This window comes from Danio rerio, chromosome 11 (assembly GCF_049306965.1).
Source record: "Danio rerio strain Tuebingen ecotype United States chromosome 11, GRCz12tu, whole genome shotgun sequence".
NCBI lineage: Eukaryota > Metazoa > Chordata > Actinopteri > Cypriniformes > Danionidae > Danio > Danio rerio.
This window is the reverse complement of record NC_133186.1, coordinates 29,679,880-29,707,293: the sequence shown is the minus strand read 5'-3', so window position 1 is coordinate 29,707,293 and position 27,414 is coordinate 29,679,880. Positions and strand designations below refer to the sequence as shown.

The following is a 27,414-nucleotide window of genomic DNA, read 5'->3' as shown; positions in this document are numbered from 1 at the left end:
AAAAGTAACTCATATTATATATTTTTAAAAAGTAACTAAAATATTATTACTTCATTTTGAAAAGTAATGCATTACTTTACTCGCTACTTAGAAAAGTAATATTGTTAATATTAATATTAATACCCCAACACTGAATATCCTCGAAGGAAAGTGGCAGAAACTGCATAACATTTTTTCAAAAATGTATTCTTTTGTTTTTCCACAAATCATAAAATAATAGACAGATATACATATCTGGAGAGACATTTGCATTTTTGCTATTTTTATAGACATTTATAGGATCATAAAGTGCAAGTATTAAATTTATAACATGAATGCATGTTTTAGTCTAAGTAGAATACGTGCATTTATCTTGTATAGGAAGACCTAATGCTCTTTTATGTAGAGGCGTTAGCATGGGCTGTCTTGTCGACTTCCCCTCGGGAGAGCTGGAGAGTCTGTTTGTTGGGTGTGATAAATTGGTCACATGCTTGAACCTAAAGGTTGGCAAATTAACAGTTAATTAGGGTTTGATAAATAGCAGATCTGCTGTAGCCCCATTCAGCTGCTGCGGGCCCTCTCTCGACCCAGTCTCTCGAAGGCAAGTGTTTATGTGCTGGTAACAAGTGTCGATGCAGACTGTTATGTCTGCATTTTGTCACATGAGGGGATTGCTCTCAGATGTGCTCCTTCCCCCAAGCGCACTCGCACACATACACACACACACCCTCAATGCACATCTATGCTCAGGTTACTGCACATGGCATACTTTTTTCTTTTCATGTTAAGCCAAATATATTCTATGCAATATCTGTTACATTTTTGGTCCAATAGTTGTTTTTTTGCATAATATAGCAGAGTATGTATTCATGATGATGCAGTGTCTTCTACCTATTCGCAAAAATACAGTTTCAGTTTCAATTCATGAATATTTACATTTATAAATAAGTGCACTATTTTTTTTCAGTTTTACACAACACAGTTTTCAACTAAAACCAAGATGAGCTTAATGTATTTTGGCCATTAATTTACTTGTTAGTGACCTTTTGGATTCTTGAAAATGGGTTTCCAAATGTTTAAAGATGACCCCATACATCTCTGTGGAAAGCACAAATACTTTTGAATACTTTAAAATCAAAGCAACAACGGTTGACTATAGAGCCATATGCACATGTGCTTTAAAAAACGTTACATTGCATACCAACAACTGGTCTTAAATGCATAATACAGCATTGTTAGTATTTGTTGTTATTTTTATAGTTATAATAATTTTTATAGTTTATATATATATATATATATATATATATATATATATATATATATATATATATATATATATATATATATATATATATATATATATATATATATATATATAAATATATATATATATATATATATATATATATATTAAATACTAAAAACAAGATGAGCTTAAATTACTTTGGCCATTCATTTACTTGATCGTGACATTCATTTACTTTATAGTGACTTAGGATGCCAAAATGCATATAAATTTAATTTAAAAAAATGTTTGCACTCAAATGAACCTGGCAATTTTGTCATCTGATAATAACATTTGTGCAAAAACATGGTGATGGAAACACATTTACTAATGAATTACTTGATGTGTGTTAAAAAGTCTTTTGCCTCAAAAGATGATGTAGATGGATTTTTTATGATCATCATCAAATGATTTTGTTCCCACACACGCAATAGCACTTGCTGTCGTGTTATCATGTGTGGAGGCCGATGTGAATCAAGATATGCGTAAATGCGTGTGTTATTTGCCACTGAGGCACAACTCATTTATTATAGGGAAAAAAAAGCCTTTACAAAATATTTTTTTATTAATATAATGTATAAATGGGCGTCACGGTGGCACAGTGGGTAGCACGAATGGCTCACAGCAAGAAGATTTCTGGTTCCAGCCTCGGCTGGGTCCGTTGGCACTTCTGTGTGGCGTTTTCATGTTCTCCCCGTGTTCGCATGGTTTTCCTCCGGGTGCTACGGTTTCCCCCACAAGTCCAAAGACGTGCTATAGGTGAATTGAATAAACTAAATTGGCCGTAGTGTGCGTGATGGAGTGTGTCTCTTTGCCATAACTTAAAATTTAATTGTGAATGAGAGGTAGATTTGAATCATTATGGCACAAAAAGCAAGAAGAACTGTCGTAAATTAATAACTTATTAAATTAATTATTAATAATTTTGAACGTGACTTACTAGCTTTTTAGGATGCATTTTGTAGTAAATAAAGCCCAAAAAGTTAAGGTAACACAAACCATTTGAGGAAACCAATTGCATCAAACAATTTAAGTTCAAAAACTAATCCTACTGAGTACTGTGAACTTAATCCATTTAAATTTAAGTAATGAATGATTTAATTAACTTAATCCTTTTCAGTAAACGAAGCAATTTGAGCACAGTTAAACCCGATAAATAAATAGAACTTAAACCAACCAGGTATTTAATTAACTCATTACCTTCAACACTGAGTTCAAAACTCTTTTCAAGTAAGTAGAATGAACTTTCAGTAAATTTTAAATTAACTACTATTTCATTTGATAAATTTGACTGTTGGGATTTACAGTGTAGGGATGCTCTGAACGAGGCCAGTGATCGGTATCGGCTGATAATCAAACTTCATGACTCGATCGGTACACACTAATCTGGCCAATCTCATGAACCGATCACAATTGTTTGTTTACGAGTTTACAAGCAGAGGACACATAAGAACTGAAATCTTTTTATATATTAGAACTGAATGTTCTGTGTTTTCAACAATATTGCAAGTTCATTAAATAATGCCTGGAAAAAATAGGGAAATGTAAAAAAAAACATTTTTATTTTTCAACTTGAATATTTAATAATATAACTTATGGTATAGCAGTATGAACCTATTTCCTTTTAGTAAAGAAGTAATGGATTTATATGTGTGCATTTTAACTCCCTATGCATTTCAAACTTCATTGAGACATGTTAAATTCTTCTTCCATGATTTGCAATGTTTGCAAATTGCTTTATTTGTGATTTTTCTTGCCATTTTTTAAAAGTGTTTTATCTATTTTGTTCTGTAAAGTTGCATTTGTCCATGTCATAATCACAGTAAATGGTTATAAGTGACATGTTTAAGGAATTGTATGCAACATCTTTAATTTATTCTCTAAGGTAAGGCAAGATCTCCACTTATATACATGTACTAAAAATGTGCTTTATGCATTATAAAGCTTAAAGCATCAAAATTGGTACTCAGTATCAGTCGAACCCCATGACAAGGAATTGGTACTTGGTATCGGCTGCAAAAATATAGATCAGAGCATTTCTAGTGATTAATACTATACCCAAAAAAATGTTCACCTGTTGAGAGATTCAGAGTTTTTTTTTTTTATTAACAGTAAATAGGCGTTGTGTGACATTGGCCACAGTGTACTTTCAGCTCAAATTTAATTAATTGACATGGTAATGACTGCAATTATGTCAAAGATATATGTGAAACCTTCAAACTATTGAGGGTGTACTATCAAGAAAATTAAACAATACCATTAATATTCCTGTTTGGCAAACCCGTTTGTGATGCACATATATTCCTGCCTGCTTTTCGCCTGTATAACATTTCTGCTCCAAATGTAATCATCACCGGCTCATCAAGACCTCTAATATAAATGTACCTTCATAGTGTCAGTGTCGTCCATCTCAGCAGATGACATGTAAATGAAACAGTGCCAGCAGAGGAAGGCTAGTTAGTAAAAACACGCTCTGTGACCCTCAGAGAGTCATTCATGTTTCAGCAGCAGACGGGAGGAAACAGGAGCATGTATGAACATTAATTACTCGATGTGCGGCACTGCTGAAGTAATAATGTGTTGCAGTTTCTAGACTGACAGCCAAAACTGCCTGGCACTTCATCAAGCAACCCGACACTGAATATACAGTCCGTTTGATTGTAAAGAGCCGCAGATGCCCTGTTTTATAGACTAATGAAGGCAGATACAAGCATGTAAATTCATTAACTTCATGCAGCTTGCGGTCGTCACGGTCTTGTGCTCTTGTGCAAACCAATTCAGGACTTTAGTGTTAACTTGGGACTTTGAGGAGAGGTTAAAAATGAAACAACGAGCATTGTCAAGAATTTTATTAGGAAAATGAGAACTGCCATGAAAAAAAACTGTTGAAGGATTTATAAACTTCTTTTTACATATATAAACATATTCAATGGGGCGAAGCAGTGGCGCAGTAGGTAGTGCTGGTTCAAGCCTCAGCTCAGTTGGCATTTCTGTGTGTAGTTTGCATGTTCTCCCTGCATTCGCGTGGGTTTCCTCCGGGTGCTCCGGTTTCCCCCACAGTCCAAAGACATGCTGTACAGGTGAATTGGGTAGGCTAAATTGTCCCTAGTGTGTGTGTGTGTGTGAATTTGTGTGTGGATACTGTCCGCTGTGGCAACAGTATAGTGATGTACAGTATGTGCACCAGTGTCTGTGCTTTATATATACTTTAAAAATGTTGGGCTGTTAAAATCTATGTTGGGTCAAATATGATCAAATTCAACATTTGGTTATTTTTTTCTAATTAAATGTAACATGTTACTTTTTTAACTAATGGTTGAGTTTGTCCATGTTTGTGACAACCCAGCATTTTTTGAGTGTACACATTCATCTATTTAATATATACGCTATTAACAATTTCCTGTAGAATCTACAGTAACTTACCAGCTGCAGTTCACCAGTAACTTACTGTAAATCAATTACAACAAAAATACAGTATTTACACTTAGAGTGCCATTTTTCTTGCTGTATAAGTATTTACTTGGGGTGCAACAGTTCAATCTACTCACAGTTCTGTATCACGGTTTTAAGGTCACGGTTTCAGTACGGTACAGTAAGAGCTGTTGAGAAAAAAATGGCTACCGAAAAATTCAGAAAAAAGAACAATATACATATTAATTGGTTAACAAATACCTGACATAGAGAGCAGGCTTCACACATCTGACCGTAGTTTAGCATTTTCTCTCGTTAATTAAATAAAAGTAGGGCATTTTGACCATTATATGAGGAACAAGCTTAAACTTTTTTTTTCTGTTTAACATCTTGACTCATCAGTCTCAAGCAATTATGCAGATAATAATTATATCAACAGATCTTAATAACTGAGCACTTTTAGAGTATTGATTACTTCTGTTTACATTATTCTTGCATTACCATGGCAACAACACATGTTTATTACCAATCATTTTAGAGTCAGTCAAGGAGAAAACTTTTCTTAACAGACAGTGGTGTAAACAAAATGAATAAACAGTGGGAGCGATTGGGTGCAGAAGAATAACCAGCGGGAGCGTGATTGCAGAAACAAACCTGCATGACCTCTTTAGGCTGCTTGATCTAGGCTATCTTTGCAACAACAACAAAAATCAGCATTCATTTTTTTTTTTTTAAGTCTGTCTGAACTTAGATTGAGTGTCTGCTAAAACGCTGATGGCAATGTGCTGTTTTGCTCTCATCTGCAGTGTTGCGTGTGTTTTATCCCCTTTACTTGCCGTGCTGAACTCTCAGAAACTCCACACACACACAAACACATGAGAAAACATGATGTCAACAACAGAATTACATACTAAGAGATGATTGGACAGGCCACAGACATGTGAAAGGCAATCAGAAGCATACAAAGGCAGAAGTTTGTAGCTTTGTTGCAGTTTTTTTTATCACCAAACCAATATTAATAATGCATACTGAGCCACGGATCACAGGACGTACTAAACTGTGGGAAGACAATGGGACGATGCAAAAATTTTTTCATATTGCAGTTAAATACTGTGTAATTTACAGTAATGCTTAACAGTGTACACTCAAAAAATTATGTTCGCCATTTTGTAAAGTGAGCTGAAACAACACAATTCTTTTTTTTTTTTATAACTTAATTGTTTTATTTTCAATCCACTTACATTTGTAAAAAACATAAAGCTAGCTTAATTAATTTAGGTTGTTCCAACACAAATCTATTGTGTGGAATCCAGCATTTATTATTTTTTTTACAGTGTAAGCCTTATCAAAAAGCAAGCAACATCAGGACACCCACACACTAGACTTAGACATAGCCCAAATTGCTTTAGACGTCTATAGGAATATGATGTGAAGGTTTTTAAAAAGTAATAATGCAATACACATGTAGTCAGCCAAACAATCCTTGACAAGTGAATATTTCATTTAATTCCCAGCGTCCAGCAATCAGTCAGAATCAAAGCAGCTGCTTTGGCTCTAAGTCCCAGTGTTGCTCTAATCAACACCATTTACCCTGATCCTGGCAGAGCACATGTTGCAGCCCAGCCTCAATCCCTCAGTCATTAGCAATAATGCTTATTATGTTAGTGCTCCTGGTTGGTCGCCAACTTTGTTATAAGTTTTATGTATCCCTGAACTAACCAAGCTTGGAGTATAAATCAAAAATGTTGGGGCAAAACTAAAATGCTTGAACTGTGGTGTCCTCTGTAATTTTATACTTGTCACATATAGGTGAAATAGAGAAAAAATAATTGTGTAATTGGGATTTGGTATAGTGCAGGTGATGAATAACTTTGAACTGTATTAGCTGGTGCCTACTATTCACTGAACAGGACCATACTGTAGCCACGCTATGGATTAAAGCTAATAATGTTGTACAAGTTATATTTAGATTCTTATACAGTTTATTTTCCGTCATTTGACCTCAGTGTTTTATTATGAGCCAGTGGTAATACTTTTGTTTTGCCTCTATATGTTTTTTTTTTTTTACTCAAAGTGCCAGTAATTGCTGACTTGCATTTTAGGAATCACAGTTGACAACATTTTCATCTACACATTTACAGTAATGTTTTGTAATTAACAGTTTTATTGATTCTCAGGCAAATTTCAGAATGCAATACAGCATACAACTCTGTAAAGAATCAACATTTTACCCTATTAACAAACCCAACCTAAACTAATCGTTAGCTATAACTTTAAGGTTCCAGCTTGGCTATCATTAAATACAGTCAAAGCCTCCATCTTTATATAATGAAGAGGTAAGTTTAGTCAATAGCATATCACATTTACACTGTCACAATCAGTATATTTATCACACATTTAGTACTGTTCCATTTAAAAACAGGTTAAGTACTTGGACCATTTTTATAGTATGGGTTTAGCTTGTCCATTTGCTTATAAGACATTTTTTTTGTATAATAAATATTTGTCTGCCAATCAGTAAACTGGTTTGGACCCAGGTTTTTTTTGTTTTTATTTTTTATTTCTATTAATTTACAGTAATTTTTAACTAAATAAAGAAAAAAAATCATCTTTATCATAGCCTTGAGTGAGTAACAAAACAGCAAATTTTTGGTCAGACTATCCCTTTAAAACAACTTCTGTTGGAGTTTAACTGTTAAAAATGAATACAATTAAGTTGATATTTTTGCAGTGAAATTTGCTCAACAATGCATTCCAGATTCATTGTAGGATTTCATTTTTGCTTGCTCCCAATAAATACTGATCTGATCTTCCTTACCTCAGAGAAAAGTGGTGCAAACAATAAAGCGTACTGTAACTTTTGTACTACACATATCTGATTAGAGAATTGCGAATAACTTCTGTGTAATCCTTAAATATTCCTAAAACCATTGTAAATGTGCTGGCCTTGTGAATATGATTGTATCAAGGCAAGAAAACACCTCGTTGAATATCTGACTTAATCCTTTCTTGGCCTTCACCGCTCTCTCAAAAATCTTCCTTTAACAATACAATTGAGGAAGCAGAGGCGCACTGAAAGTGGTTAAATGTGGTCTGGCTCACCAGCACACACGGGCTGTGATGGACTTCCTCTGCAAAGTATTTCATTTTGGATACAGTCCCTTTCTAAACACAGCGCACCTGGGACAACAGCTTTGCTTCCAGACACAGTGTTAATCAGCAGCAATGCATGCCTGCCAGCGGCTCGTATATACAATTAATACTGTGCCCTGACTTTTAACAGCCGATACTGCGGCTCTTATGAAAACATAAGAGTGCCATGATTCCAGCGCTTAGCCCAAGCAGAATGACAACATATTGTACGAAAATCTTCCTGATTGCTGAAAGGATCTCGAAGAATTTGCAGAGAAAGTGGCAAAGAAAAATATTTAAGCAGCCCTAATGCATTCCTTCATAAGCTTCAGCAATAATACAAAACATACCAAATCTGACGGTTGTCTCTTCAGTCATTTGACATGAAGGTATTCATCACTAGGCTGTTTGACATTCCTGTATTGATTCCATTCACAGGGTGTGGAGGGGATTTCCGCCGTAATCTACTGTGAAAGAGGTTGGTTGGGACGTCCTATCTGACACCTATTTAGTCTGCCATTTACAACGACACAAGTTGACACATGGCAAATATTCCTTTCTTTTTTCCTTCAAGCATCACTCGAAATTCCCATATCTGTGGCTCAGAGTGTAAATCCACCTCATTTGTGTTTTGTAATAGATATTGTCAACGATCTGATATCCTTGCTTGACCATCATGACTGTACGGCTCTTTACATAAACAGGATAATGCAAAATGCTGGTGACTAATAGCCTACCAGAGACATACACCCCGGCAGCATTCGAGAGAGGTCAGCCGTAGTCATTAAGTTAATGTTCATCCACAGTTTGGGCTAAACACAGCACCTTTTATGGAATTATCATAATTAGTCTAACCATTAGGCTTAATGGGGAGTAATGGCCAGTTAGATGTTATTTGGTAAAACAACACGCCAGAGGCCGAAGGTGTTTTATTACGTCGCTATATTAAGCGCGCTCTGGAAGGTAGAAAATGTTTCCAGATCGAGGGCGAAATTGGCTCTGTGCTAATTCAGTTTCCACATCAAGCAAAGGAGGGACCACCCACTAAGAAAAGTCCAACTTGGCATGTCTGCATGCTGGGATTCAGTTGAAGTTCTGCGAATGTGATTGGACTTTTCTTTTACGAGTGGCGTTTTCCTTTTCGTTGGCACTCTGATCTCATAGTAGTCCTGATAAAACCGTGTAAGAAACCACAACAACAAAAAAAAACGTTCCACTCAAAATCAGGGTCAACTATTTATCAAAATAGCATGATGTATTGCCTGGGAAATCCGTAACCTCTGGCATTGCTATTTTACAGTCATTTCTTTTTTCTGTTTTTTTAATGTGGGTTGTTTTATTCTGTGTTGTTCATTCCTTCGCTGCCCCTCTAATTGCATGTTTGCATTTCATTCCCTTTGGGTTACCCCATGCTCCATAGAAAAGCTTTCGAAAGACAAGGAGAGCATGGCATCCGAAGGTAACTCTGCGGATGGGATCGAGCTTGTTAATCAAATGCTTTCCAGATCACACTTGAACTGGAGTAATTACTCTTTCTGCAGCACACAAAGGCTTTTGTAAACACATTCAATAACTACTTTAATTGGCGCACAGGTCGGCTAACAACCGACTATTCTTGTTTGGTGTGGAAAAAAAAAGAGTGTGAAATATGAATGAAACGTCGTTGGGTTTTCTGTCGGAGAGATTTATGATACATTTATCAACTGGTTTTATGCCACAGTTGGTGTTTAAGCTTGGTCATGGGCCATTTGCTCCACACAAGCACCATCTTTCTTCATTTGACTGCACGGTGTCAGCTCTTGGAAGACATTTCCACAGCAAGAGTGCTGTTTCAAAAGCCCCGTCCTCCCCTTAGATAAACCTACTCTGGAGATGATGTATAAGGATCTAATTGCATTTCAGCTACATATTTCCTACCAAAATGGCTTTTTTGTATATTGTTATTGAGGTTAGGGGGTCATGGATTTATTTCAGTTGCTCTTGACGTGTAGAAACTAAACCAAGTCCTTTATTATAATTTTTTTTTAACCATATTGTTGCTGTTTGAGTGTGATCCATGTAAAGATCTGAACAGTCTGGGGAGGTTGCATGACTCTTGTGTGTGTGTGTGTGTGTGTGTGTGTGTGTGTGTGTGTGTGTGTGTGTGTGTGTGTGGTGAAGGGGGGGGGCGGTCGCTTGGTGATTCCCCCCCAAAATTGTATTGAAGTATTATAATTACAATATTTTTTACATAACATAAAAAATACTAAAACAATAGTTCAAATTAAAAAAAAATATTTGCAAATAAAAAAAGTTTTTAGTCTTTGGATTGAATACTATTGGATTGCGACCCCTTGGGTGATGACATTATTACATTGCAAGAGCTTTTCATCAGCTTTATGGCACTCACATGTTAAAAATAAATACAGGTCTTGACTGAAGGTGGTGGATAGCGTTTATATAGGCTTAAATTTTTCAGGACCACTCTCGAAACCAAGAGGAAAAAAAAAATCCCAGAATACATCAGCTGCAACAGCAGTATGGCTGCACACAAAAATCAGGAGATGCACAAATTACTATTTTTTTGTTGTTGTCATTATTATGAAATTTTATAACAAACAATCATATGTTTCAATACATTCATTCATTGAAGCATTCGTGTTCAACCTTCATGCTTTGAAAAAACCAACTAAAATAAAAACCGCTTAATTTGGCTATCTATAATCCCTAATAATAACCCCTGTATAGCAGTCTCACAACATTCTGTCACTCGGGGACACTCAAATACTCTGTCAGAAAAGTCTAGTGGTCGGGAATGAGCTTTTTACAGTGTTTGCTAAAATGTTAATGTTGTTTTTGTGTGTTTACATAGATGAATATGGCCACTGTGTAAATGCTCAGTACAGTTACGATCTTATTGCCACATTATATCGTTATGATAACATGATGTTGTCTTCTGTGATTTCCTGAAGATAAATACCAAAACATAACACAACTGGAATAACTAAAGCAGTCGCCATCATCAATCTCATGTGAAGCAAGAGATTGCGATGACATATGATGATGTGTGCAGGTGTTTTAGTGATGTCCCATTTCTTAGGAGTAAATTTTAAAGACCTTTCCCTTCACACAAAGGCCAAGGGGAAGGTAGGGGTGCAAAAAAAATTGACCTTGTTGTGTGTGTGTGTGTGTGCGCCATTGTGTATACATTTGGATGTTTATAACACCTCTGAGAATAATGGGGTTTGTTAGTCACTAGCATTGTTATTTTGGTGTTCAGGGGCCTACATTTTGGAAACCCCTGCTCACCAGTGACCTTTGTTTTTTCCCCTAAATGCCTTGACTGTAGTCTTTTATTTTCTTTTAGGAATGTTCTCGTAACAGTATCCTGAATTTGAGTAATTCTTAGTTGTTATGTTAGTGCAGGTTTACATTCACAGACATAAACAACATTATGTGGATTTTATTTGTGCTTTTACCATGAAAAGAGAACTTATTTTATTACTCACATAACTTTTTTGTGTCTGTGCACTGACAACACTTACGCAATGATGTTCATGTTAGTAAATGCATTAATTAACATTAACTAATAAACCTTATTGTAAAGTGTGACCGTTATTTTGGTAACACTTTACAATAAGGTTCATTAGTTAATGCATTTACTAACATTAACTAATCATGAACAACACATGTACAGCATTTATTAATCATAATTGAACATTTACTAATGCATTATTAACATCCAAGTCCATGCTTGTTTACATTAGTTAATGCACCATAATTTAACATGAACTAACAATGAATTACTGTATTTTCATTAACTATCGTTAGCTAACATGAACAAATACAGTAGTAAATGTATTGTTCATTGTTTGTTCATGTTAGTAAATGCATTAATTAACATTAACTAATAAACCTTATTGTAAAGTGTGACCGTTATTTTTTAATCAAATTACTCCTGTGTCGTGATTTTTATATCCGTTTCACCAGCAGTTTTGTATTAAAAATTATATTATTAAATTATATAACACAATGCGATTAGTTAAATAACCCATAGTTGGGAAGGTGCTATGATATTCTATAGTTGGGAAATATGTTGGGGTATTTAACCCAACTATTTTAACTGAGTAATGTAGAACTCATTCTTTTGAAATTTTCATAGATTAAGCTTTGAATAAACATTTGAAACATTAAACAAAGACTTGTGTCTCTGCATCCTATTTTATATAATTGAGAGCAATGTTTATTATTAAATTATTTAAAAATATCCTTCGACTACATGGCTTAGAATAATAATTTTAAAATAATAAAAAAAATCAGTCAAAAATTTATTATTTTTATTTTTTTCATTATTATTATTATTATTATTATACAAAATATATAAAAAGGAAAACAATTCTGTCAGAAATTTCAATTACAAAAAAAAAACTGGAAATATATTTCATCTAAACATGAAATTTTATAGCAGAAAGACTGAAATTTTATTTCATTACAAGCCATAATAATCAGTTTTATTTAATCTATCTTTAACAGTGTACTATTATATTAATATTAACAAAACAATAATAATTTAAAAACAACGCAACTGTTACTCCAGGTCAAAATCCCATGTTTCATGTCTGGAACGTATTTAACTGCCAAAACAAAATCAAATCAAGGCTCACTGCCGCACTTCACTGATAACATTACATCAAAAGAAAATAATCAATTAGCCCTTGTCACCAACATATCATCTGCTACGCTTAAGGTACGACAACAACATAATTAGTTTATTTTCTCTCTTCATTTTCCCTTAACGTCTAACAAGTTCTGACTTATCTTTTTCAAACACGTGAGAAAACTGGAGCTAAGGAGCATGCAGATGTTTAAAGCCTTTTGTGATTGTCAGAATGCTTAATTTACCGTGACTGACGTTTTTCTACCACCTTTCCATAGCATTTTTTGAATGGCTAAGGTCAAGATCTTCTTTTTTTTTTTTTTTTTTGCAAGTATCTGCTTCTTTATTCTTAAAAGTGAAAAAAGCACATCATTAGTTACATGACTTTCTATTATAACCTTACTGTACAGTTTTTTTTAAGCTCAATGGCTTGTTTTTTATCTTTACCTCAGAGTTTAGATAAGAACAGGTGTGATAGTGATTAAGCATTACTGTATGTTGCCTTCAAGCAAAAGACTTTCTGCTCGATTTCAGACTAAAGCTTCTAAATTTACTTAAGGTTTCTTTTTTTTCACTTGATTTATGAGAAACCGAATACGAAGTTGAGTTCATGCTTAAAACAAGAACAAATATCCGTCAATGGTGTATTGACAACTAGTCATCTCTTTAAGTTAAGTTGATTTTTCTCACCCCACTTGAAGATCGTTGTTCTTATGTTAATTGTTAATCATAAATTCATTTCAATAGTACAGATATCTTGATTTATGAATGCTTAATTAAAATCAGAAAAGCAACAAAAAAAATTGAGGAAAATCATTTAAAACAACTCAAGCAATGATTCATAATTCAGTTTTTGAAATGACATATTCATGTCCTAAGACATTCATTTTCCTCTGGCTTAGTCACTTATTTATCAGGGGTCATCACACCAGAATGAATCGACATCTTATCCACCACGTGTTTTACGCGGCGGATTCCCTTCCAGCCACAACCCAGTACTGGGTATTGGATTGAAACATCCATACACTCTCATGTTCACACACACACATACACTACAGCCAATTTAGTTTATCCAATTCACCTATACTGGATGTCTTTGTATTGTGGGGTAAACTGGCGCACCCGGAGGAAACCCATGCCAACACAGGGAGAACATGCCAACTCCACACAGAAATGACAACTGGTCCAGCCAGGACTCAAACCAGCAACTTTCTTGCTGTTAGGCGACAATGCCTACCACTGAGCCACCTTGGTGTCTTCTTAAGACATTTATTTATTTATTGTAAACTGAAGTAAAAAGTATTTATAAAAAGCTGTATTTTCAGTTATTGAAGTGTTTCAATTCATTGTCCACTAGATGTTTGGCATGATTTGCTTGATTATAGGGTGTTGAGGGGATTTGTAAACAACAAACGGACATCTGGACGGAAAATTCAATCCTTTTTTTCCTCATGTAGTGTGCTATAGTGCACGACAATTAATCCAAAGTCTGTGACAAAAGGTAAACGATCAAATCAGACAATTACAGGGATATTTCTAATTTATATGGCTTGATGACAGAATGTGCGTTGTAGACGTCACACAATGATTGATCCTGAAGAAAAGTGTAGTCTTGCATATTGGGTACCCACATGTCAAGATTTTATCTACAGTAGACCAAAGATGCCCAAAGTAGGACCCACGGTTTAAAGTTGGCATGATAACCTTTGATTTGGCCCAACATGCCATCTGAGAGGAGAGGGAGAATAATGGGGATGGTTTAGAGATTGTACGTGACCTTTTATATTAAGCTAAAAAAACTAACAGAAATTAAATGTTTCAATTTAAATGGTATAAATTAATCAGATTAGTAATCAGACAGATAGAGGACAATGCAGAGACTTTGATGAGCAAAGCAGACTGATAATAATGTATAAAATATAATTTGAATATAATTATAAAAGGTTATACTCCTTTAGTTAATGCAATTCAAAGTAATGTTTTCTACTTATCAATATTTTTAATTAGGAAATGACCTATGGAAATTTTAACGTAAAATAGTTAGAGAGGCAAATTTGTCTTCGGTCCACGGCTCTCAATAATATTTTGTTTTTGGCCCTTCACACAAAGTTTGGGCACCCCTGAACTAGACAAAATCGCATAATCTGACACAGTGACTGTAGTGACTGACAATTAAAATCATGTTATCTTAACAGGTCTTTTTTTAATCTTCCTGAATCATTAATAATTGTTTGTCAGCCCTAAAATTAAAATCTGAATTTCTGCTTGAAGGGATAGTTCACCCAAAAGTGTAAATGTCAAGTAGAGAGGCTTTGGTAAAGAAGTTTGAATGACTATTAATTAATATCTAGCCAACTGGAAAATATTTAAATTATTTTTTCCGTGTTATATTTCTTCTGCAACAACAATGTGAACTTTAAATAAACACTTGTTTTGGACTTCTGAATGCATAATTAATTAAAGAGATTTCTCTGCATGAAAGACTACGACTAGCAGATTAACCTGCTGCTGCATCTCTAATATGGTAGGGAGTAAAATATGAAAGAAATGTGGATGATGTGTTGAGAGGATTGACAGGGGATGTAACTACTGTTTACATGTCTGTACTGCACATCAATAATTCGATTAAAATAGGAATACTTCACATATCCTAATTCCATTTGTGTTTATGACGATTATGACTTTCAGCACATCTAAAGTGCTTTTCCAACGCACGGTTATGAACCATGGTTTATGTGTGTGGCTGCAGTTGTAGCCTCTGTTGGATGTGGCAGCTCTGGTGAAAAAAAAGGGAGTGAGTGACATGTGCAACACCGGGACCGGCCTGCGTTCAAATCCACTCCTGCCTCCAATCTTCAATGCTAATTTCACCCGCATGCTCCATCATAACATCAAAACTCACGAGGAAAACTTTTACCTTTACGAGAAATCTTGTCGCGACTTAATCTCATGAGATCTCATCATACGATATCTCATCACACCACTAGCAACTAAACAACATAATGGTCCATTAATGGGGAAGTAGTGTGTCCCAACGTTTGCATACTCTTCTGTTACACTCTCAAAAGTATGTACTCTTTCTTCACAAAATAGTACCTACTTTAAAAACATAGTATAAGTAGAGGCGCAGCATTTTTTTTCTGTGTTCTGGCAAATACAAAAGAACCTAAATCTTCTCATCATCTGAAAATGAATATAGATATCAATGGATCTAAGCAGCCAGCATTTTTCAATACAGCTTTTGTGGTCAAAATAAGAAACTCAAATAGGTAATGAATAATTGAATGTTGATTAAATTGTGGCAGATTTTTTAAACTTTTGAGTAATAGAATTTATGAAGTTAATGTACATACAATGTACTGTATACTAATAGTTTTTTTTTTTAAATAGCTATGAATGAACATATCATGAAAATGCGTCATTGTGTGAACAGACTTCTAGTTGATCATCTATTTCAGCTCCATTTCATAGCAAAGCTTTGAAACGCACCGGTGGTTTGTCTTTTGTCCCTGCAGGTGCGTGCCGTGCGCTGGAAACACACTCATGAGATAATTCAAGGCAAAGTAAAGATCTCATCTGGGATTGGTAAGAGTCTCTCCAAGCACCCCGAAGACTTCCAGCTCATTCTTGATTGCACATGGCAGCCTCTGACCTGCACCGAAGGCACCCGCTGCCATGGAAGATTGATGATTATCGATGCAGAAACCCTTTGCTAATTCAGCGTACGAGGTTAGTATGCTTTCTTCAATGAGCCAGGCAGATAGCTGGCTAACTGTTTTACCCTCATCTGTGAGTAGCGATGCCATCAGTGATTTGGCTGAATAGAGAGAAATACTGGAGGACAAGCAGAGGTTAAGGCCTCCGAAGTCACCGAAGGACGAAGAGTCCAGCAAGATTACACTCTAATTGATTCTAGTATTTTTCCCCATGTGAATGAAGCATTGATGCATTTCAGTAATCTCCACATCAAGTCATACTTTTTAGATTAAATAAATCACCCGGGATTGAAGTCTGCTTCATGTTATGGAACGAAATAAACTGTGATCGTGAATTTAGATTTACAACAATGCTGTTGAAAATCACTGTGCAGAGAAAGACGAAGGGGATTTGGGATAAATTATGAAGTAATATGTTTGGCTTTGGGTTTTAGAGCGTAATTTATCATGCACCTGCACTTCTTCACGTCAACTCTTTTTAAGAGCTGTTTTATTGTTCTTTTAGGATGGGCAAAACAAGTGTGATCGACATTGTGCTTTGTTTTCACGGTTCTCTCAGAGTTTAGTCCTTCAACAGCTTGTGCTGTTTGCTTTATTGACATTGACACTTGCTTTATTACAGTTGTTCCCTTTTGATTAAAAAAGAAAAAAATGAATTGGGAAACACTTTAAAATAATGATCCATTAGTTGATGTTTTTTAATGTATTTATTAACATGAACAATCAGTAATACATTTATCACAGTATTTATTCTTATTCTGTAACGTGATGTTATTTTAGTTAAATTCATGTTAGTTCATGTTAACTCACTGTGCATTAACTAATGTTAACAAGCACAACTTTGGTTTTTAAATATGCATAAGTTAATGTTGAACTATGATTAATAAATGTTCACTAAGACTATTCATAGTTAGTTAATGTCAGTGAATACATTAAAGGGCCATGAAACCCCCCTCTTTTGGTTCAAGTCTACCTCAGAATTAAAAAAATGCTCTGAGATGGCCGTGAAGCGCTGCGAGCAGTGGGAGAAGTGGGTGTAGCCGGCAGAGCAGGAAAAAAAGAGGGGAGCGAACAACTGTTGTCAGTTGGCTCACAAAATGAGACACAACCGTGAGAAGACCCATAATTTTATAGTTTACTAAGTTAAAATGCAAAGAAATAGACACTAATCAATGTAATGTCCTGCTACATTTGTTATTCGTAATTTCATTTACATATAACCAAATTATAAATATAATCCAGTTTAAACACGATAAATAAGGACTTCTTTCCTCCTCAATCCCTGGGTCTGAATGCAGACACAGTGGATAGCAGTGCAGCAAGTCTCTTGCCCTCTGTCTATTCCAACCATCAACCCTGCCGGTAATCTGGGGGATTTTAAACATAGGCAAACACAGCAGCACGGATGTAGGTGATGTGTCTGAATGGGAACGAACTCAACTGATAAAAGACAAAGTCCGCCATTCCCCAATTCTCATACAGCTCTCTCTACAAAAATGCTTTCTGCAAACCAACTGCTTTGCTGTATTGATTCTGACAGAATCGCGGATAAAAACATACAACAAACCCCTTGGATCATGGAAACAAACACATACGACCTGTGCCATGCACAGACTCTGTCTCACCCAGTCATTGGGTCATTGGGAGGTCTGTCTTGCCTTTGGAAAGCACATGCTCTCATGAATAATTAAGAAGCAGGGTCTTCTTATAGGATAAGAAAAATCCGCTGTGAATAATAATGAGAAACCAACACGTTATCACTCCATAGCAGAGGCGCTCTTCGTCACCAATTTTGATCCAACACCAAAAATTATTTTAAACTCAGAATATAAAATTAGCTGACAAAAGCTCGAAATTATCCAGTTTTCCCACAATTAAAGCTGACAGCTGCTAACGTTGTGTTAACTGATGCTCAACAAACACAAATCTGTTAAAATTTCAAAAAAGTACTCCAGGGTGTCTTGAACCTTTAACTAACGGGCCTGTCGGGTCATAAGTGTTACCAAAAAACGCTGGCTAAAATCTTTAATTGAATCAAATGGACTTTTCTAGTCATCTTAACATCAATCACTACAATTACTACAAATATTAAGTTAAACTTTGTACAGCTACAAATAATTAGTTAAAAGCTAATATAAAAAAAAACTCATTTGTTGTCATGACTTTTTGTTGTGTAAATTTGTACAGTGTGGGTTTTCTAATTACAAGTTTTGACAGTTTGGGGGACAGTCCTGGAGAAACATTCTCTGAGAAAGACTCAACGGCTAATTTATCAGTGAATTAAATCCAGATGGGATGTTTAACAAGAGTTAGTTGTGGTGTGCTGGAATTTAATTGTGAAAGCTTAACAAGTAGAAAATATCACCCAGAAGTCATAAGACTTAAATCTACACAAATTAACTAAAATACTGTTTAGAAACTGATTTTATAAATCAGCACTTTAATAGCAAGACTTCTGCAGGTCTTACAAATTCTTAATTTGTGCTTCATCAAAAAAAGGCTATTAAAAGATCAGTTTTTTTGTTGTTGCTATTTTTCAATACACATTAAAAATCTTTAAACCAACATACTTGAGTTGTGAAATTTCTGAGAAATTAAGATTAAACTGAACATGCAGTGGGTACGGAAAGTATTCAGATCCTTTTAAAAAAAATTTCTCTTTGTTCTATTGCAGCCATTTGCTAAAGTTCATTTTTCCCTCATTAATACACACACAGCAACCCTTATTGACAGAGAAACACAGAATTATTGACATTTTTGCAGAATTATTAAAAAAGAAAAACTGAAACATCACCTGGTCCTAAGTATTCAGACCCTTGCTCGGTTATTAGTAGAAGCATCCTTCTGATCTAATACAGCCATGAGTCTTTTTGGGAAAAGCGCAAGTTTTCACACCTGGATTGGAGGATCCTCTGCCATTACTCCTTGCAGATCCTCAGGTTGTATGGTAAACGTTGGTAGACAGCCATTTTAGGCCTCTCCAGAGATGCTCAATTGGGTTTAAATCAGGGCTCTGGCTTGGCCGTTCAACAGCAATCCCAAGGTTGTTGTGAAGCCATTTTTTTTTTTTTGTTATTTTAGCTGTTTGCTTAGGGTGATTGTCTTGTTGGAAGGTAAACCTTTAGCCCTGACTGAGGTCCTGAGGATATCCCTGTACTTATATTCACATTCATCTTTCCCTCGATTTCAAAATTTACATATTGTGTTTCCTTCAATTTACTTGTTAAATTGTCTTGAAGTTTTCATTTTATTTGGCTACATCCTCAGAAACAATGAATTTGCATTTAAATATTTCAGTCGGTTGAAAAAAATTAATTTCTGAACTTTTGCTGAAATTATAAAAAATACATTTACAGCATTTTTTAAATCTGGGTCAGGGTTATTTGTACTGTTCATATACTTATATGTTTTTGCAATAATACAGTTAAATGATTTATGAATGCTGTTAAGAATTGTGATAACGCTTATTTAGTTAACTTTTGGTAACATAAACAATAAACAATACTTCTACATTATTTATTCCTTTAAATGTTCATAGGATTTATGAATTCCTATCAAAGATTAAATAATAACATTAGTTATATGCACTGTAAACTAACATAAGCACTGAACACTTGTATTAACACATATTAACACGTTAATAAATACTGTAAAAATAGTTAGTTGTTAGCTAATGTATTATGAGACTTTCCTGTAAACTGTTACCAGAATTAAATAACTAATGTTAAAAAATTGCACTCATTTTTTAATGTGTTTATTTTAATTCATTTTGCGTTCCATTCATCATGTCCTAATTGACCTGTCCTCATTCACAGTAACCCTCGGGTTTATTTACAGCATGTATTTTTTGCGTGATGTTAAATGTTTTAAAATGATTCTGGAGTGCAGTCATTTTTGCCAGGAGCTCTTGGCTCCAAACGTTCCTTCTCCAAACATCTTACACACAGCTGCCAGACACAGTGCAGGTTTAAAGTGTAAATTAGTTTTTATGACACGCCGCTAATGTAATTCCTGCAATGTAAGTCTTATGAATGTCTAGTCTTCATTGACTGGGCCAGATCCAGCCATGCCAAAATGACTGTGTTGGATGAGCACGCAGCCCTCATTCCTCCGCATTGAGGAATCTGTATTGCACAGCAGATGTTTAAATCTACTTCTTCTGTCATTTAAAGTGCTCCTGCAGCTTCATTTATTGCTGAGCACTTGTAAACTTTCACATGAAAACCCTCGGTGAACCTCTATTGAGGACGTTAAGTGTAGTTTGTTATTTATCACTGCTCGCCATGCAGCCAGGAGGATGTGCAATGAAGGCCAAATTTTATAAAGAGGCATTTTCATTGCTAACCAGGCTCTTAGGAATACTCAATTCTAATTGGTCGATCAAGCATCCAGTGCCCGCCCTATATTTTTCCAGCAGCTTAAGCTTCAGAAGTATTTGTCTCAATGGTGATTAAAGAGAAAAATCTTAACGAGTAATGCTGTAAAAATATTATGTTGTTTTAGTTTTTTTCCTGCTGGGGTACCAGGAAAAAAATAATGGACGTTAAATTGCAGAAATTTCCTGTAAATTTCCCAACAAAAAGGTTAGAGGAAATTTCTGAAATTACTGTACATGATTTTATTTTATTTATTTTTTTGTTGGCACCCCAGCTGCTGACAAAATAAACATAAAATGATGGACATTAAATTACAGAAATTTCCTGTAATTTTTTTTTAACAAAAAGTGACAGCAGATCAATAAACTCATTAGAGTTTGACAAATATTGCTGCTGTTGGACAACATAATATACTTTTGCGGCTTTTTTAGTTGAGAATGTAGTTATTTTGATTGCGACTGCAGTTTTTTTTGCAGTAGTGCATATTTTAAGTATTTATAATTTCGAAGATCAGCCTGATATAATGAGCAGAGGAAAGACAGTTGCCACAAGATGGGGACTGAGACCGCATAATAAATCCTTAGAGGAGAAAAACTCAGTGTTTTCTTTTCATCTTTCAAACTACAGCTAATCAAATCGTTATAAAACGGGTAAGTGACATTCTAAGTTGATCTCTCTATTTTCTATGTGCTGTATTTGGGGTAATCTGCTAGTGTTTGATTTGCTTTGGCTTGTTCAGGGTTAATTATTGTGATCTCTCGATTGCAACAGAGAAATACTGGGAATTGTCTCTAGACTGATGGCATTTCATGCCATTCAGCCTTATAATCTTTAAATGTGAGCAAAATAATCTGTTTTTTTTTTCATCACTTTAGACACATTACTCAAGAGAATCATTGAAATACTAGCTCTAGATTGATGTGTTTTTAAGCAACGGTTTTTCTGCTGTTCTGACGTCAGCTGCAGATGTAAATGAATAGCATAGGAAAGTAGTTCCATGTACAAAAGGGTTTTTTAAAACTGTGTGTTTTATTTCATTTTTTTATATACACGATTATACCGTCAAACTGTTGTATAAACCCAATATCACATACGTAGCAATGCCATATGGCTGTATATCGTCACTAGTGAGACACTAAGTCACTTGGACTGCGACCTAATTGTTTACTATTGTATTTTAATATGTTGTTTTAAACTAATTATAATGTCAATAAAAGTCTCTTTATAAAACTTTAGGGAATTATTCAACATCAAATGTAGAAAGAAGAGTGATTAAGGTCCCAAAATTAAATTAAATTAAATTAAATTAAATTAAAAAACGCTGACAAATCACCTAATTAATTAACCTTATTTATATTGCCTTCCACTCTATTACTCTACTTTTGAGTGTATTTAGGCTGTATCAAGCAAGAAAGATTTTGAGAGGCTATTGCTATAAAGTTTAATGCCATCAAGTGAACTGACCTGAAACAAGCACATCTTTGGTTATGCCCAATCGCATTTTACATTTCTTATTAATATATTGCATGCTCTCAAAGTAGAGGTCAATCATTACAGATACCAGCTCTGTATTTGATACCCGGTACTTTAATGATCAGTAATGAGGAAAAGGAATCCTTATTCCGACTCTTGGCAAAAGTTTTTGAAGGCAAAATTCTGGGAAAGGCAGGGCTGTTATGAATTGAAACACACTGCGTGGATGCTGTAATTATTGCATAGAGAACTTAATGATTCATGTCAAACGGATTAGCCCCTAAAATCTCAGTTAAACAAAACCCTGGCAGGCCATGCATTTCAACATTTATCAGTCGCACATGAGAGTCATTTTTCACGGTCGATGTCCTAAACAGGCTCTAAACAGCAGATCGTGTTTGTATATTCGAGCGAAATATCGAGCGACCTTGACGTTCAGCTGGCCGGCAGTCACGTTTGTGTTCAGCACAGGAAGAGAAAAACCTGGAAATATACTGAAGTCCAAGCATATTTTGACACTGGAGACACTAACTGCAGCCATTACAAGCCGAGCTGTATAGCAAAGTCTAGTGCTTCATACTTCCTTAATGAAAAAGGGTGTAATAACATTTGCAGGCAGTTTTCTGTTACACGCCATACTGGAAAGAAATTATATGCTCTCCCACGTTCTATGCAAATACCTTTGTGTACTTGCTGCCTGGGTAACAAATTGCCATATCATGTGTTACAATTACTTCTTCAGTCCGGGCAAGCCAATACATCTTTCCAATGAAATGATTTGAAAGCTATGAATTATGGCCATATTTCAGTCTAAAAGAAACAAACCACTAATTGCGATGTGGCCTCTTGGTAATTTTCAAGAAAGAGCCCAGAAAGCACTCCAGCATCAGAGTAAGGGGGGGGGGGGAATAAAATCGCTTACTTCTGCTCCTGCTTTATTTTGGTTTCGAATAACAGACACTACTAATTTGGTGTAGGCTCGACCTTTGGCCCCCCACTCGGCTCCCTCAAGGGAAAGCTCCAATCAGCCCACAGCCTCTCCGTTTTTCCCTCCGATCCATCCTCCGCTACCAAACGCACTGGAGAGAGCGCCTTTCCGAAATGTTTCTGCTAATTCCCATTTCCTCTATAATCACAAGCTTTCATGTGAGTGGTTGGCTGGACGGACCGTGGGGGAGGTGGTGATTACTCCAAGGTCTCGAGCATTAACCTCGCCAGGTGTCACTGGATGGGCTGTTTACTTCTGTGATTAATGAATGAACTAAAAGTCTTCTTACACCCCGTCACCCCCTGAACGTCTTGCTCTTTTTTAAACAAGGAGCGTGCCACTGAATCAATTGGGAGGGCTTGGACAAGCCTGTGCCGTATCAGGCTACAGAGGCAGACCTGTCGAACCCCTGTGCTCTTTGTATTAGTTTGGCAGCTCGTTGGGAGGTAAAAGTTGGAGGTTCAGTAAAGGTGAACAAGCAAGCGTGCGGTGATAATGTTTTCCTTTGGGCTGGAGATAGTGATTTTTTTTCTCGACTGACGCAACCGTCTAATTCCTCGTGTTAAAGAAATTTTAGCAAGCATCCATCAAAGCACTTGATGAAATTTAAAAAGTCCCAGTTCAACTTGCTTTTATTAAACCTGGCCAGTTTTAGGCGATGATAATAAAAAATGGTCAGTAGACGAAGCCAATCACACAGTTGGATCTGTGGAGTAGCCTAATTGCACATGGCGTATTGAAAAACTGACTTAAATGGCTTTAAATTTGACATAATAGAGCGAGTTTGCGTAAGCTGGTAATGTTGGATTTACAGTGTGCAAAAAGTGACATACAGAGCCCACAATTAAATGAGCATGACTGTAATGACCTCCCTAGACACCGCAGTTCAAATAATGTTTGTAACCTCGACAAGGACACGTCAGTTACTGTTGGCCTAATGACTGTTTTTACTGCCAAATGGACACGAAGTAAAAAAATAAGCTGGGCAAAGTAAATGACCTAATAATTGGAAAATATGTCCTCAGTACCATTTCTTTCCCAAAGGAAAGTATTCCCTTTTCTAACATGATGTACAGTATGTTCTGTGGTTTTCGGTTGTAAAAATAACTGACTAGTCAAAGAAAAGACGTCCGATTTTGGTTTTCATGTCCAATTTTGTTTATAAAAGAGATTTTATTTGCGTATATAGCATTTTAAATACAACCAAAGTGACTTCTTTAAAGAGATGGTCCAGAGTATATTTTTAAAACTTGGTTGTGTTTATAAGATGCTTCATTTATAGAAAAATTATGTTATTTTTTCATATATTTTTGATTGTGTGCTGCTACTCGGCTAACATGAAAATGTCATATTTATTAATTACTCCAAAAACCTGCTCTCAAGATGCTCTGATTGGTCAGCGAACTTAATTCTCTGTTATTCACGGATCTGCTCCACGTCACCAGCAAAAACGTCACGCCCCTACAAGCACGCGCTTTGCCTCAACTGTGTAAATACTGTCAGAGTAGCTGTTAGCCGTATTACTTTGAGGTTGAATCAGACAGAAAATGAAAAGGACACTACTGAACCTCATTCCTGCTCTCTTTAATAAAATTTGACAAGTGTCTTTCACATATTCAGAATAAGCATGTGTAAGTAACATGAAACATTCACATATCTTTTGTGAGTTTGTAATTTGAGATGTAGAACGCAGGGAAAGTAGTCGTATAGAGAGACACCACAGCACTGATGAAGATTGTGGGTTTTTACAGGGGATTGACAGATAAATATGAATTAGTAGCTGCAACATACCGTTAACGCTAGAAGCTGTGCATGTAATAGATCAAATTTAACAAATAAAAATACTTACAGGCTGTGGCTCACAATCCACAGCTTTGTCTGTAATGGTTGGAGCTGCTCCTACTTGGAGGAGTTTTTAGCCAAATCCAGCGCTAAACTGGGAGAGGTTCTGGAAGCTGTCCTTTGTCAAATGCTAGCTATATATTTTTGTATAATTCTCTGGAACATAATTAAATTTAAACTGTAAAACTTCACTCTTTGTGTCATCTCCTTTGGATGCTAAAATACAGAAACAAGCTCTGTGGAAATAGCAGGACGGCCTTTTAGCTTTCTCTGCTATAACATTACAGCACCTCTGGCTACGCCAGTATGCTGCGCACAAACCTAAAGCATTTGTGATCTCACTAGCCTGGATGTATTTTTTTTGTAGTCCTTAAACTTCATTCTGTTCAGGCTTTGCTAAGCTAACTCTGTAAAAGCAATGTCTCCCTTTGCATGACACATATTACATTCAGAGATGTTGTTTATGTTCACACAGCTACATTAAACATCAACTAAAGTTTAAAATATGATAGTTTAAAGTGGACCAGCCCTTTAATGTTTCATATAATTTTTGTAAAAATAAAATGCCATAACATTGGTTAAATAATACTCCATTGTCATTCAGTCTAACAGTTATGTAAAAACAAGTGATACTACATAGTTTTATTAAATGAAATGACTAAAATCACCTTGCGTACAAAATGGGTAAAGCCTAGTAGTTTGAAGGATAGTGGTTTAGAAGGTTTAGAATTACAATTAATTATATATTGTGGCTGCACTTTGATCCAAATGAGAGTCTTTTAAATTGTCATTAAAAGATTCTTGTTGTAAATATGACTGATCTGTATCATGATCTGTTTATCATGGTAACATGTATGATGTACTGTATGCTATAAAGCATGTCATTATTCCTTTGCTCAGGAAAAAAACAATAAACAAGAAACGTTCTAATGGCGACACGGTGGCGCAGTGGGTAGCACAATCGCCTCACAGCAAGAAGGTCGCTGAGTCGCTGATACCTTGGCTGTATCAGTTGGCATTTCTGTGTTCAGTTTGCATGTTCTCCCCGTGTTCGCTTGGATTTTCTCCAAGTGCTCCGGTTTCCCCCACAGTCCAAAGACATGCAGTATAGGTGAATTGGGTAATCTAAATCGGCTGCAGTGTATGTGTGTGATTGAGTGTGTATGGGTGTTTCCTAGTGATGGGTTGCAGCTGGAAGGTCATTAGTGGTATAAAATATATGCGGGATAAGTTGGCGGTTCATTTTGCTGTTTCCACCACTGATTAATAAAAGGACTAAGCTGAAAAGAAAATGAATGAATGAATGAATGAACGAAACTTTCTAATAATGAAAATAAGAAAGCTAGTATTATATTTATATTGTGTTGATACTTTTTGACTCCTATATAGATGCATATAAATAGATTTGACTCTAAAGTGAGAAAAAAAAATCCTACTATCCATTAATTATTCTAAAACATGTCAAAAACATCCCTTATATACATCCCAAACATACTTCCCATCCTATCATTTAAGAAATGTTGTAGTTTTGATGACTTTATTATTCTAAATTGTGGGAAATAGTAATAATAAAAATGGTGGTGGTCAAGTAATTGTGACAGCTAATGTAAATTGCAATCATTTTTTTACATATTTTTGGCACCGTCCTTATTCCGTCCTGATGTTGATAAATCCAGCCTTCTAAAAGCAACTCTACCAAACAGCTCAATACTTGTCAGGTAGATAAAGGTGAATATTTCATTACCCACAGCTTGCAAGACAAACAGTGCAGTACTAAAGTACGGTAAGGCATTTATTTTAATCGCCATGATGTACCAGCTTGCATTAAAAGCTTAAGTCTTCACCCTTTCCTGCACGCACGATTGTGAAATGAACGCTCTGTCTGAAAGCACTAAAGACATTTTTTGCCATCAGCCTTCATCGGTGGTGTTAATCCGTTTCCTATGGAGAAGGCCGAGGGGGTGTGTGAAAGCATCCCTTCAGCTCTGACTGAGTGCCTGGAAGGAAAGGTGAGGAAAGGTTGTGTACACAGGTGATTACTTAATCACTGTATCCTCTGTGAGAAAGGGCCAACAAAAGGTCACGTCACTCAAGCAACAAAGCTCAATGTACCCTCGTAACCACTCTGCTCAAACAACACTGTGCCAGAGACCTCACCTAATCAAGGAGTGGTTGCATTTGTTTTGATAGCTTGGCACATCTCCTGAAACATGCCCATGGTTCACACTTTAGAGGAATTATACTGCGATAATTAGCATGGTTTTACTGGAGAGCACCTTTGGCTTTACACTTTAAAAAATGTCTGTTAATTAACCGTTTTGTGTTTTCATTTTTACAGTTGTGAATTGCATTATGGGATGTTGAAATCTGCTCTGTCGACTTTTGATGTTGAAAATTTAACTCTGTACTTTAACAAAGTGAACTTTGATTGTCATTTTGGTAGTTTGAAGTAATATGATGTATAATAAATGATATATAGAGACATACAACATACATATTTCTGAACATTACATCAGAATTACTTCACAAATTGAATCCAATTATTCCTGATCAATGCGTAAATGCAATAAAGAGAT

At 35.6% G+C, this 27,414-nt stretch overlaps 1 long non-coding RNA gene across 2 annotated transcripts in view; it reads left to right on the top strand.

Moving 5' to 3' along the window:
• LOC137496701 (uncharacterized) overlaps positions 1-27,414 on the top strand; it is an 84,129-nt gene that overhangs the window by 15,531 nt on the left and 41,184 nt on the right. For both annotated transcript variants that reach the window (XR_012387185.1, XR_012387186.1), the window contains exon 2: positions 15,959-16,172. This is a non-coding gene — a long non-coding RNA (uncharacterized lncRNA). The remainder of the gene's footprint in view (positions 1-15,958; positions 16,173-27,414) is intronic.